Genomic DNA, 12,968 nt, shown 5'->3' on the forward strand with positions numbered 1-12,968 from the left:
TATCAGGTGACTTGGCTCATCAGAAAGGGAGATTTCACCCCAGTGAAGGAACCCGTGAGCTCAGCTGAGCTGTCCAGGCCTTTCTGCTCACCAGAGAGCTACCAGCAAGGGATCCACTCATTCAGCAGCTCAGTGGCCTAGGTTCCCATTGGTTAAAATGGGCTGGAAAAGCCCACACTGGGTGGGGGAGGGAGGCTATCTCATTGCACTGCTGGGCCTATAAGAGAAAGGCAGAGCAGTGCACTGGGTGGTTTGCCCTGGAATTCCAACACTCGCTTCCATGCATGTCAGCTTTAGAGTTCAGGGAACTCCTTTGGGAGAGCGGTAGGTGGCAATGGGGGCAGAGAGATGAGGATCCCCTGGGGATCTTGGGTCCAGGTCAAATATCCTTCCATTCCTAGCATTGTTGTCTTTGTGGCCAAGGTTGTTTCGGGGGATTTGAGGCTTATGATTCCATTTTCTGGCCAGTACAGAAAGGTCCTGTAAACAGCTGAGTCTTTGGGGGTGTATCACACAACTGTCTGTTCTTTCCAGACTGCACTCTCCAGGGCTGGGAGGCATAGATGGCCTCCCGCTGATCCACAGCCACTTGCCAACAGCAAGAAGCCTTTCTTGGAAGATGGGAACGATCAGTCCATCTTTAGTTGGTCCAATGTTGAGAAGGTAGTTGCCTCCCAAACTTACTGTCTGAACCAATTCCTCAGTGATTTCGTTCTCATTGGCAACGGTAGACATAGTCACGTCACGGAGATAGCCCCAGGACGCCTTACCGGTGCTGGTGCACTTCTCCCGCTCGCGGTTTGCCAAACTCGGTGTGCATATTTATCCTGACAGTTGTAGTGTCCTCCATGAGGACAGGAGCAGTTCTGACCCCACGGGTCATTCACTATCACCTCGTCCTGTTAACAAGGTCGTACGGTATAACCCCAGCAGCACAGACATTAAGGGCCTCATTGAATAAATGGGACCTCCAGAGACTCAGAAGCTTCTGTAAAGCAAAGGACACTGTCACTAAGACAGAAAGGCAACCCACTGACTGGGAGAAGATCTTCACCAACCCCACAACTGACAAAGGTCTGATCTCCAAAATATATAAAGAACTCAAGAAACTAGGCTGCAAAAGGCTAATCAACCCAATTATAAAATGGGGCACTGAGCTGAACAGAGAATTCTCAACAGAAGAACTTCAAATGGCCAAAAGACACTTAAGGTCATGCTCAACTTCTTTAGCGATCAGGGAAATGCAAATCAAGACAACTTTAAGATACCATCTTACACCTGTCAGAATGGCTAAAATAAAAAACACCAATGATAGCCTTTGCTGGAGAGATTGTGGAGAAAGGGGTACACTCATCCATTGCTGGTGGGAATGCAAACTTGTCCAACCACTTTGGAAAGCAGTGTGGCGGTTTCTCAGGAAATTCGGGATCAACCTACCCCTGGACCCAGCAATACCACTCTTGGGAATATACCCAAGAGAGGCCTTATCATACAACAAAAGTATATGCTCAACTATGTTCATAGCAGCATTGTTTGTAATGGCCAGAATCTGGAAACAACCTAGATACCCTTCAATGGAAGAATGGATGAAGAAAGTATGGAATATATACATATTAGAGTACTACTCAGCAGTAAAAAACAATGACTTCTTGAATTTTGCATACAAATGGACGAAAATAGAAAACACTAGCCCGAGTGAGGTAACCCAGACCCAAAAAGAGGAACATGGGATGTACTCACTCATATTTGGTTTCTAGCCATAAACAAAGGACATTGAGCCTTAATTAGTTTTTTTTTAAAGATTTATTTATTTATTATGTATACAACATTCTGCCTCCATGTACGCCTGCTGGCCAGAAGAGGGCACCAGATCTCATTACAGATGGTTGTGAGCCACCATGTGGTTGCTGGGAATTGAACTCAGGACCTCTGGAAGAGCAATCAGTGCTCTTAACCTCTGAGCCATCTCTCCAGCCCTTGAGCCTTAATTAGTGATCCTAGAGAAACTAACTAAGGTGAACCCAAAGAAAAACATATAGGCATCCTCCTGAATATTAACCTTCATCAGGCGATGAAAGGAGACAGAGACAGAGACCCATATTGGAGCACCGGACAGAAATCTCAAGGTCCAAATCAGGAGCAGAAGGAGAGAGAGCACGAGCAAGGAACTCAGGACCACGAGGCACCCACACACTGAGAACATGGGGATGTTCTATCGGGAACCCACCAAGGCCAGCTGGCCTGGGTCTGAAAAAGCCAGGGATAAAACCGGACTCGCTGAACATAGCGGACAATGAGGACTACTGAGAACTCAAGATCAATGGCAGTGGGTTTTTGATCCTACTGCACGTACTGGCTTTGTGGGAGCCTAGGCAGTTTGGATGCTCACCTTACTAGACCTGGATGGAGGTGGGTGGTTCTTGGACTTCCCACAGGGCAGGGAACCCTGATTGCTCTTTGGGCTGACGAGTGAGGGGGAATTGATTGGGTGAGGGGGAGGGAAATGGGAAGCGGTGGTGGGGAAGAGACAGAAATCTTTAATAAATAAATAAATTTAAAAAATAAATAAAAAAAACAAGGTCTTACAGCTCTGGCATTGTTTTCATATTGACAAAATGCTGAGTTTGGAAATCATTTTTTCTTATCAAGTAGGTAGAATGGATAAAACTACTCCAAGAGCAAGGGGTCCAGGCCGCAGCGTATGTTCCTCTTCTGAACAGCAGCTCCCAACTCACCAACCAAATCCCGAAGGGGCCCCAAGTCCTTAGAATTCCAGCTTGGCCAGTTTGTGAAGCCTTCGTGACGCTTTGTGGTCAGGACCACATACTTGGCCCCAGCAGCCTGAAAGAGTTCAGCTGTCTGGTCCTGCTGGAAGAAGCGCGCCGTGAACTGCAGTCCGAAGTCGGTGTAGCTCAAGCCCGGCGAGTAGTTTTCTTTCATGCAGCGCTCATAGGCCCCTATTCTCTCATCCTGCCAGCACCACTAGAACCACTCGCTGCCGCAGGTGGGCACCGAGAACACCCCTCATTGCACAAACACCCCGAACTTGGCCTCATCAAACCATCTCGGCAGTGGCCGAGAGTCTAGGCTCTTCCAGTCTGGGGTGTAGCGGCGCGGGGCCTGGGCCACTGCCTGGCCTGCAGCAGCAGCCGGCAGCTTCAGCTTGAAACCCACCACCGCCATTACCATTAAGTGGTTCTTAACCAGAGATCCAGGTGGCCTAAGATATCAGCTCTTGTCACCAATCACGTTCTGGTTCTGCCCTTCTCCAAGAATGGAGGGGGTAGACAGAGACGAGTGTAAACGGGAGGTACTTTCTTGCCAATTTGAGATAAACAATCTTATACAGGCTCAAACAACTTAAAACAGATTGTAGAGTAAAATTTCTTTTTCTTTTTCAAAATTAAGTTCTTTAATTTACAAAGTTTTTCCTGTAAAAGAGACAATCATTTCAATACATATACATATGTATATGTATGTATGTGTGTGTATGTATATAAGTATGTATTGAAAAAGGACTTCTCTATGTAAACCTGACTATCTTGGAATTCACTTTGTAGACCAAGCTAGCCTTGAATTTAGTGATTCGCCTGCCTCTGCCTCCTGAGTGCTGGGATAAAGGCGTGTGCTACCATGCCTTGCTTTCAAACTTTAAATACATTGAGAATTTTTTTTACTTTAGATTTATTTATTTTATGTGTATGAATGTTTTGCCTCCTTGTATGTCTATAAACCAAATGTGTGCCTGGGGCCCGAAGAGCGTTGTTTAGATCCCCTGGAATTGGAGTTACAGATTAATGGATTATGAATCACCATGCTGGTGCTGGGAACTGAACCTGGGTCCTCTGCAAGAGCAGCAAGTTCTCTTAACTGTTGAACCCATCTCTCACCTGCAACTTAAAATTTCAATAAAACAGCCCTCACAGTGTGGGGCGGCCCACACAATTCAAGGGATGAGCCTTGCAATGGACAAGATGGCCTCAGTACTGGCTGGTCCTCATGCAGGATGCACCTAGGAATTCCCAGATTGAGCTGGAGGACTTAGACACAGCTCTCACAATGGAGGTCCTCTCTCCCACAGGGCATTAGGGCTCTAACTGTGAATTTACTGCCCCTTCACCCTGCTGTGAGTGGCTCCTCATTAGCACTCCTAGGTGGAACTTTTTTGAAGTGCTAGCACTGGAACCAGAATTTAAGCATGGTTTACACCACTGTAGGACTGAACTAAGATACCCAGGCTTGCAAGCGATTCTGTGCACCTGGCCCTGTCTCTTGAAAGCACTCTGACACAACTGTCACTCTGTCTTCACCGCTCCCTGTATGAACACAGCAGGGTCCCACATCTCTCCCCCACCCTCCTTTCCCTTGGCTTTGCCTTATTATTGTGAATTGTGTTTGAGACAGGATGTCGTGTGTTCCAGGCCAGTCTCCAGCTTGGTTTATATACCTTGAACTCCTTGATTCTGCCTTTGCATCCTGCATCCTGGGACTGCAGGCAAGTGCACTCTGTTCATGCTCGGCACCTGTGCTGATTTAAATGGACTAACTTACCAAATGGGCTGGTCAGTTTTTAATTGTTAGCAGCACAACCAAAGTCAATTGGGAAGAGGGAGCCTCGATTGAAGGGTTGCCTTGATCAGATTGGCCTGCGGCCATGTCTGTGTGTGTGTGTGTGGGGGGGGGGATTGTCTTGATTGATGATTGATGTGGGTGGGCTCGGGCCATTGCGGACGGCATCAACCCTAGGCTAGTGCATGAGCCGGAGAGTCAGTGTTTGTAGTGTAAGTACAGACTGTTTCCATCCTTGTGGGAACACCTACTGGACAGCATTGTTTCGGAATTTCTCTGCACATTTAAATAAAAAAAAAAAACCCTTAAAAAACAGAGCAAAAATCCATCTAGTCTTCACTTTCTCCACTTCTACCCCAGGGGCACAGCCCTTTAAACAGAGTTCTCCATCTCACTCTGTCAGCTGCTTCTCTTGGATCTTTCCACATCAGTACACAGCAATGTTCCTCTTTATTTTAGTTCCAGTGAATGGGGCACATTATTCCGGCAGACCCCACTAGTGGCTAAAAGGTCACTAGCCGTATTTTGCTTATACAGACAGCGCCGTGGTGGGATGAGTGTCCTTTGCTCATCTGTCGTCTTGCATATGTGTAAATGTCCGTCAAAGACGACCAGAGGAACCAGTTCTAGAGCATCGATTCGATCATGCTCCTGTCCCCACTGAGCACACACTGCTCCCGTTGTCCTCCCCAGCCCCCCGAAAAGTCCTGCTCAGCTCTCCATTTTGGGCTCAGCTTGGGCTTCCCCTCGCTGGGACCACTTTCCCTTTCTCAGGCTGGGACCCTGTGGAGGAGGAATGAGGCTGCATCTCAGGGACTGGCCCAGGCCAGGCACTGGGCAAAGCCTCGATCCGTGTCTGCAGAGATCTGAGACAGGCATGGAACTCTAGATGGCTCGCATGTCCTTTTATTTATTTTTAATTTTGTGTGTGTGCGCACGTGTGTGCATGTGTGCCTGAGAGCGTGTGTGTGTGACATGCGCAGGCAAGGGCCAAGAAGGCCAGAAGAAGGGGTCAGTCGGATTCCCTGGAGAGAGGGTTACAAGCAATTGTAACAGGCCTTTGTGAATTGCCTGATATGGGTGCAGAAGGGCACTTACTTGCTGTGCCATCTCCCCAATCCCTCTTTCCCTAGCACTTCCAGCCTCTTATCTAAGTGTTACACACCAGTTAAAGCCAACTCAAGGGACTTCCTTCCTCTTGCTGGATTTTCTCATCAGTCAGGCCAGCCTTGAATTTACCCTATTACCAAGGCCGGCCTTGAACGTGGTGATTCCTCCTGCCTCAGCCTTACAAATAATCAATATTACAGGCCTCCCTCTGCATGGCTGCCTTCCTAGACTCTCCAGCGGTCCCTCCTACCCTGAACTCGGACAATTTTGAGCACTCAAGTTAACACTTGATTCTTCTCATGGTTTCTGGATATGAAGAACCTCTTTCCAGAGAAATGAACTCTGAAAAAAATCTTTAGAATAGTATAGCAAGGGCTGTGACGTGGCTCAGCTGTAGAGTCCTTGCCTAAAACTTGTGAGGCCTTGGATCCAGTGAGGCCTCAGGTCCAGTGAGGCCTCGGGTCCAGTGAGGCCTGGGGTCCAGTGAGGCCTCGGGACAAGGCCCAGCCTCTACCTTCCCCTTAAACAAGCAAAGCCCTAAGTGCAAAGCAGAGCTTTCTCCTCAATGAAAGTAGGTCTGAGAGAAGACAACCGTATGTGTTGTTTAGTTACCGCTAATAGTTTAATGCTTTTGCTCATCTCTCTCTCTCTCTCTCTCTTTCTCTCCCTCCCTCCCTCCCTCCTTCCTTCCCTTCCTTTTTAAGAATTGTTCTCTGCATAGCCCCGACTATCTTAGAAAACACAGAAATTAAAGTCATGAGCTGGGCTTTTAGCCATCATTTAAAGTCATCTCACAGGCTTGGTAGTGGTGGCGCATGCCTGTAATTCCAGCACTGGGGAGGTAGAGGCAGACAGACCTCTGTGAGTTCAAGGTCATCCTGGTCTACACAGTGAGTTCCAAGACAGTCAGAGCTACATAGTGAGACCCTGACTTGGAAGAGAGAGAGAGAGAGAGAGAGAGAGAGAGAGAGAGAGAGAGAGAGAGAGAGAGACGCAGGGCTATTAGCAGTTAGGAGCACTTGTTGCTATTGCAAAGGAGCTGAGTTCAGTTTCTAGCACCCTCATGGCAGCTCACAACTATCTGTGACGTCAGTTCCAGGGGATCTGACACCTTCTGGCCTCTAAGGTGTACACACATACATGAAGGCAAAACACTCATACACATGAAAAACAAAGCAAAGCAAAACAAACAAATCTTAAAAAGTAAGGAAAGAAAGAAAAAAAATGCCCCACAGAACTGGTCACTGGCCTGTCTGAGGGAGGTAATCCCTCAATTGATGTTCCCTCTTTCCAGATGATATTAAATTAACAAAAAAAACTCATCAGCACACCAGATGTGGTGGCATGTGTCTGTAATCCCAGCCCTTGGGAACAGAGGCAGGCAAGCTCTGTGAATTCAAGGCCAGCCTGGGCTATATAGCAGGTTCTAGGTGAATCAGGGCCACAAGGTCTAAAAGAAAAGAAATAGTAATAATAATGATGATGAAATTGAGGTAGAGAGCAATTGAGGAAGATCTGCGACAGCGACCTCTGGTCTCCACATCCCCGCACACGTGGACACACACTTCACATCCTGGGAACACATGGACACACTGGACACACTCCACATCCCCGGCACACACCACACACACACACACACACACACACACACACACACACACACACACTGAAAGAAAGAAAAACAAAGAGGGGGCGATGGTGGCACACGCCTTTAATCCCAGCACTCAGGAGGCAGAGGTAGGAGGATCTCTGTGAGTTCGAGACCAGCCTGGTCTACAGAGCTAGTTCCAGGACAGGCTCCAAAGCCACAGAGAAACCCTGTCTCGAAAAACCAAAAAAGAAAAGAAAAACAAAGAGGGCTATCCAAAGATGGCCTTCCTAACAAGCTGGATGGTGCCTAAAGAAGGGAGGGGGCTGGCATGCCAGGCAAAAGGCAAATACAGAGGCCTTGAGCTGAGGTGGGCTTGACTTGGAGGGAGGGAATCTTAACCCGTGTCCTGCAATGGAAGGTGTTTCGGTCATGAACCCCAAGTACCAATAGATCCCATGAGTCAGCATTGTCTTTCAGGAGTGCTGTGGTAGTCAGGTCCAGGGATGAGACACAAGCCTTTCCTGTCCTGCCCTGATAGTCACTGAGCCTGGCTTACTAAAACGGGGGGGGGGGGGGGACAGGAATGGCAGGACCAGATTCCAGCATTCCTGACCCACCCACTCCCTTTCAGATGCCCATCCCATCCTGCAGGCTGCTGGGCAGAGAACTTGGTGACATTGAAGGAATGGGCAGGGCTCCTGGACCACCTTGAATTCGGAGACACACACACACACACACACACACACACACACACACACACACACACAGGCGAGGTTGCTCTAACCAGGCCAGGGCTCTGGGGCCCTGAGAGAAGAATCTCGCTGTTCCTGTCTGCCAGGTTTGCAACTGACACAGGCCCAGGCAGGCCCTGGCTCCCCCTTGGTGACTGGGGATGGCTCAGTGAAAGGATCAGGTTTTGCCTGCTCCAGAGCCAAGCTGAGTCAGGACTTTTCCCAGGTTTCCAGGTCTGGGCCTGGAGTCAGCCTCTAGCCTAGTCTTGGAGGAGGAAGATGCCCAGCACTGGGCACCCTGAATCCTTCTGCTCCACCAGCCCCCCTGCATAGAGCTGGCTTTTCACTGTCTGGTCCTCATATTGAGACATGACTGTGAGCTTGCCTTCTGAAGTCTTTGCTTATGTCCCAGCCAGGCCTTCTCTGGCTGCTGGGCCTGAGTCCTCCTCAAGCCAGCCCTTTGCCCTTTGCCCTATCCCAGCCCTCTCTTCTCTTTAGGTTTGCCTTTTAATGCACCATAAGACCTGCACATTTTCTTTTGATGACATGTGTTTTTGTAGCCACAAACTCTCCATACAGTATATAGCCAAGGCTAGCCTTGAACACTAATCTTCCTTCCACTCCAAGTTATGGGGTTACAGGTACCCTGCACCAAGTCTCTGTACACATATTTTTGCCCAGAGCTCCTAACATGTCAGAGTTCAAATTTTCAGCTGCTTACTGACTTCCTTTTCTCCAGCACCAGCAATGGTACCTGATATAGAACAAGCTGGGGTTTGGGCTTGGTTGATTTTGTTTTTTTAAGACAGGGTTTCTCTGTGTAATAGTCCTGACTGTCCTGGAACTCACTTTGTAGATCAGGCTGGCCTCGCCTCAAACCCACTGAGATCCACCTGCCTGCCTCCCAAGTGCTGGAATTAAAGATGTGCACCGCCACTGCCTGGCCAAGTGTTTTGGTTTGTTTGTTTTTGTGGTTTTTCGAGACAGGGTTTCTCTGTAGCTTTGGATCCTGTCCTGGAACTAGCTCTATAGACGAGGCTGGCCTCGAACTCACAGAAATCAGCCTGTTTCTCTGTCTCTCAAGTGCTGGGATTAAAGCCATGCACCACCACCACCCAGCAAGTTTATTAATAAATAGTTGTTACATGAATGAATACAAAAGGCCTGAGATAATGCCCACAAAACTACAAAGGCAGGGGCTGGAAGGGCTGGTGTATGGCATGGAGTTCCATGGTCAGGCAGGCAGTTCTGCCTTAACACAGGACCAGCATAGCATCTGAATGGCATTTTGTCATGCATGTCGGCAGCTTGGTCCCAGCTGTAATATCTGGCAGACTGGGTATGACTTTTGTATAACCTTGTGTATATTGGGCAAGAGTTCTACTTTTGAGGTATTTGCCCAGCCTTTACAGGGTTTTACTCTTTTTTTTCTTTTTTCTCCTTCTTTCTTTTATGTATGTGGGGGGGGGGGGGCAGGAGGTACCTCAGTTGAATGTTGGTCTTTGGGAGATATCAGTCTTGTTTGTTTGGTTGGTTGGTTTTTGAGACAGAGTCTCTCTATGAGGTCTTGGCTGTCCTGAAACTTGCTATGTAGACCAGGTTGATCTAGAACTCACAGAGATCTGCTTGCCTCTATCTTCTGGGTGCTGGGATGACGTGCATTTGCCATCATGCCCTTGTAGGATAATGCTTTCGTATACTGTAAAGATTTGTCACTCATATATTACTTTAATAAAACACTGATGGGACCAGGTGGTGGTAGCACACGCCTTTAATCCCAGTACTCGGGAGGCAGAGGCGGATCTCTGTGAGTTCGAGGCCAGCCTGGTCTAAAGAGCGAGTTCCAGGACAGGCTCTAAAACTACAGCGAGACCCTGTCTCAAAAACCCCAATAAAACAAAAACCACTGATCAGCTAGTAGGCAGGTAGGACAACCAGATGAAGAGAATTCTGGGAAGAGGAAAGGCAGAGAGTTAATCACCAGTCAGATGCAGAGGAAACAAGAATGTCTCAATGAGTAAGGTCCCAAGCCACGTGACTAAACACAGGTAAGAATTATGGGTTAATTTAAGTTGTAAGAGCTAGTTAATTATAAGCCTAAGCTAATAGGCCAGCTAGTTTTTTTTTTAATTTTTAAAAATTATTTTTCCTAGGGCTGGAGAGATGGCTGAGTGGTTAAGAGCAGTGGCTGCTCTTCCAGAGGTTCTGAGTTCAATTCCCAGGAAACACATGGTGGCTCACAATCATCTGTAATAAGATCTGGTGTCCTCATCTGGCCTGAGGCATACATGGAGGCAGAATGTTGTATACATAATAAATAAATAAATCTAAAAAAATTATTTTTCCTGTCTTGAAAAAAATAATTTTTACTAGCATATATTAGTTATGCGTGATACATTAGGTCCAGAAGAAACTCAGGACAAATGGCTAAGATATAAAATGGGTGCTGGAGGTCCTGAGTACCTGTTCCAGAGTCCTGGCTCCACTCAGCTCTTCTCACCCCTGCCGCCTACCTTCTTCAGTTTCTGAACTTTGCTTCTCTTCTCCTGGTTCCTCTTTCTTATAAAATCCAGGCATTCGGCATTGCAGTCTCTCCATTCTAGTCTTGTTTCTTCTCTCTCTGTCCTTGGCTCCTCTCTTCATATTTCCTCTTCCATCTCTGTTTCCTTCCTCTCTCACTCTCCCCATCTCTCTCTCCTCTCATGGCCCGGTCTAGTCTGCTTAGGCCGACCAGTTTATAATTAATATAAGCTTCTGTGTGTTTCTTTAGGACTGAACGGCTGCGGGACCAGGTGGGAGAGAAACTTCTGTCTACAATGACTGGCAGAGGTTTTGTTCTTACCAATAAAAAGAGGGCTGGAGGGTACCTTAGTTAGAATGCCTGCGGGGCACTCATAAAGCCTTACATTTAGTTTATAGCACTCCATCAACAAGGCATGTACTCCTGTTATCTAGGCCACTTGAGAGGCAGAGACTGAACACTCAGGGGTTGAAGGCTACACAATGAGTTCAAATTTGAGTCCAGGCAAACCTGGGATATATGAGACACCACCCTTAAAGAAAGCATAAAGTTAACTGTCTCCATCATGGCCCTTCCTCTTCCTGTCAATCGGCTGGTCTGGAACCCTCAATTTCCCTGTCTTAGTTTTCCTTTCAAGTGCCACCACGCCCAGCACTCTTAACTTTCAATTTCCTTTTTTATTTTAGATTTATTTATTTTGTTATTCTATGTGTACAAATGTTTTGCTTGCATGTATGTCTGTGCACCATGTGAACACTAGTACCCATGTAAGTCAAAAGAAGGCTTTGAATCCCCTGGAACTGCACTTATGCGTGTTTTTTTCCTCAGCACTTTATTAACCTTTAATTGCTCATGCATTCTTCTCTAAATCAAGTAAGTAAGGTGCATATCTTTAGTTCCACAAAGCAGACTACAAGGACAATAGAATTTGTCTTTTTTTATATCTTTTTTGCACTTACTGGTCGTGTTTTACCACTGGAATCTTTCACATGTCTAAGGAAAGCTCTGTTGCAATGCTATTGGATCTTCCTCTAGACCTCAAAGCTGAGAATGTTCTCAACACGCTTTTCACAACAGCAAACTTCTTCTTCTGAAACAAACGGCACAGATGTGGGAGCCACAGTTAACGAATAAAGACTCTGAAGCTAATAAACCCTTTAAAAAGGAACATCTGAAACGTACAAAAGAAAAAAGAACCTAAACTCTCTTCTACTTGAATATCTGACTGCTGTCTTTAAATAGTGTGAAGAAGCAACCTAAATTTATTCAGGGCGGGAGAAGGTGCTGGGCTTGTCCCCGGAACCCGAGTCGTCCCTGGCAACAGGATTGGCCATGGAGGCTTGTGCAGCCTGTGCTCTCTCCTCTTCATCCTTCAGGGCTTCCTTACACAGAGCTGTGAAGGAGGTGGGGCTGCTCCGGACAACCTTGGAGAAAAACTGCAGGACTTTCATCTTGCTGGTTTCAGCCCTGGCCCTTAGGCCCCACAGGAACTCATAGCATGGGGGATCACTGCCAGATACCAGCTGTATTCCAGGTACTTTTCTGAATCCAAATCTTTAGTGATGAATTTTCTGGGATTCCCACAGATGAAATCATGCTGTTATACCAACCGTATTCAGCATGTCCCAGATCTTCTCAGGGGCACGGTTGCCCTCCATGAAGATCACACCAATGAGCACCAGGAGGCCTATCTTGGGGATGTCCTTATTCAGGGTTGCTGGGAATTGAACCCGGGTTCTCTGCAAGAGCAATATTTGCTCTTAACCACTGAGCCATCTCTCTGGCCCTCAATTTTCCTTTTTTTTTTTTTTTTTTAAAGATGTGTTATTTGGAAATTTATTTATATATCTTTATTTTTATAATTTATTTAACTTTATTTTATGTGCATTGGTGTGAAGGTGTCAGATCCCCTGGAATTGGAGTTATAGACAGTTGTGAAATGCCATGTGGTTGCTGGGCATTGAACCTTGGGGCCCTCTGGAAGAGCAGCCAGTGCTCTTAACCACTGAGCCATCTCACCAGCCCCCCCCCCATTCCTTTAAAAAAAATCATAAACCGGGCAAAGGGGGCGCATGTCTTTAATCCCAGCACTTGGGAGGCAGATGCAGGTGGATCTCAGTAAGTTCAAGGCCAGCCTGGTCTACAAAGTGAGTTCCAGGAGAGCCAGTGCTTTTAACACTGAGAAACCCTGTCTCGAACAACCAACAAATAAATAAAATAAAACGGAAGCCATAAAAAGTTCTCCAGGTGGCTGACAGGTTTGAGCGAATGTAACTGGTTCTTTGGTAAAGGCAGCAGTCACGGACTGCTACCGCCCACACAGCAGCCAGCCCCAATCGAGGACTGTGCGTCTTCCACCACAGCGCTTTTTCATTCACTGACTCAAGTACTTACTGAGTATCTGTTGCGAGCAGGCAGAGCTGGCTTCACAAGCGGACTTCCATAT

At 47.1% G+C, this 12,968-nt stretch overlaps 1 pseudogene; it reads right to left on the bottom strand.

Annotated features, from left to right (window-relative positions):
- Window positions 1-293: 293 nt before the first annotated feature.
- On the bottom strand, window positions 294-3,183 carry LOC142852724 (tissue alpha-L-fucosidase-like; annotated as a pseudogene).
- Between the last annotated feature and the right edge of the window lie 9,785 nt (window positions 3,184-12,968).

This window comes from Microtus pennsylvanicus, chromosome 6 (assembly GCF_037038515.1).
Source record: "Microtus pennsylvanicus isolate mMicPen1 chromosome 6, mMicPen1.hap1, whole genome shotgun sequence".
NCBI lineage: Eukaryota > Metazoa > Chordata > Mammalia > Rodentia > Cricetidae > Microtus > Microtus pennsylvanicus.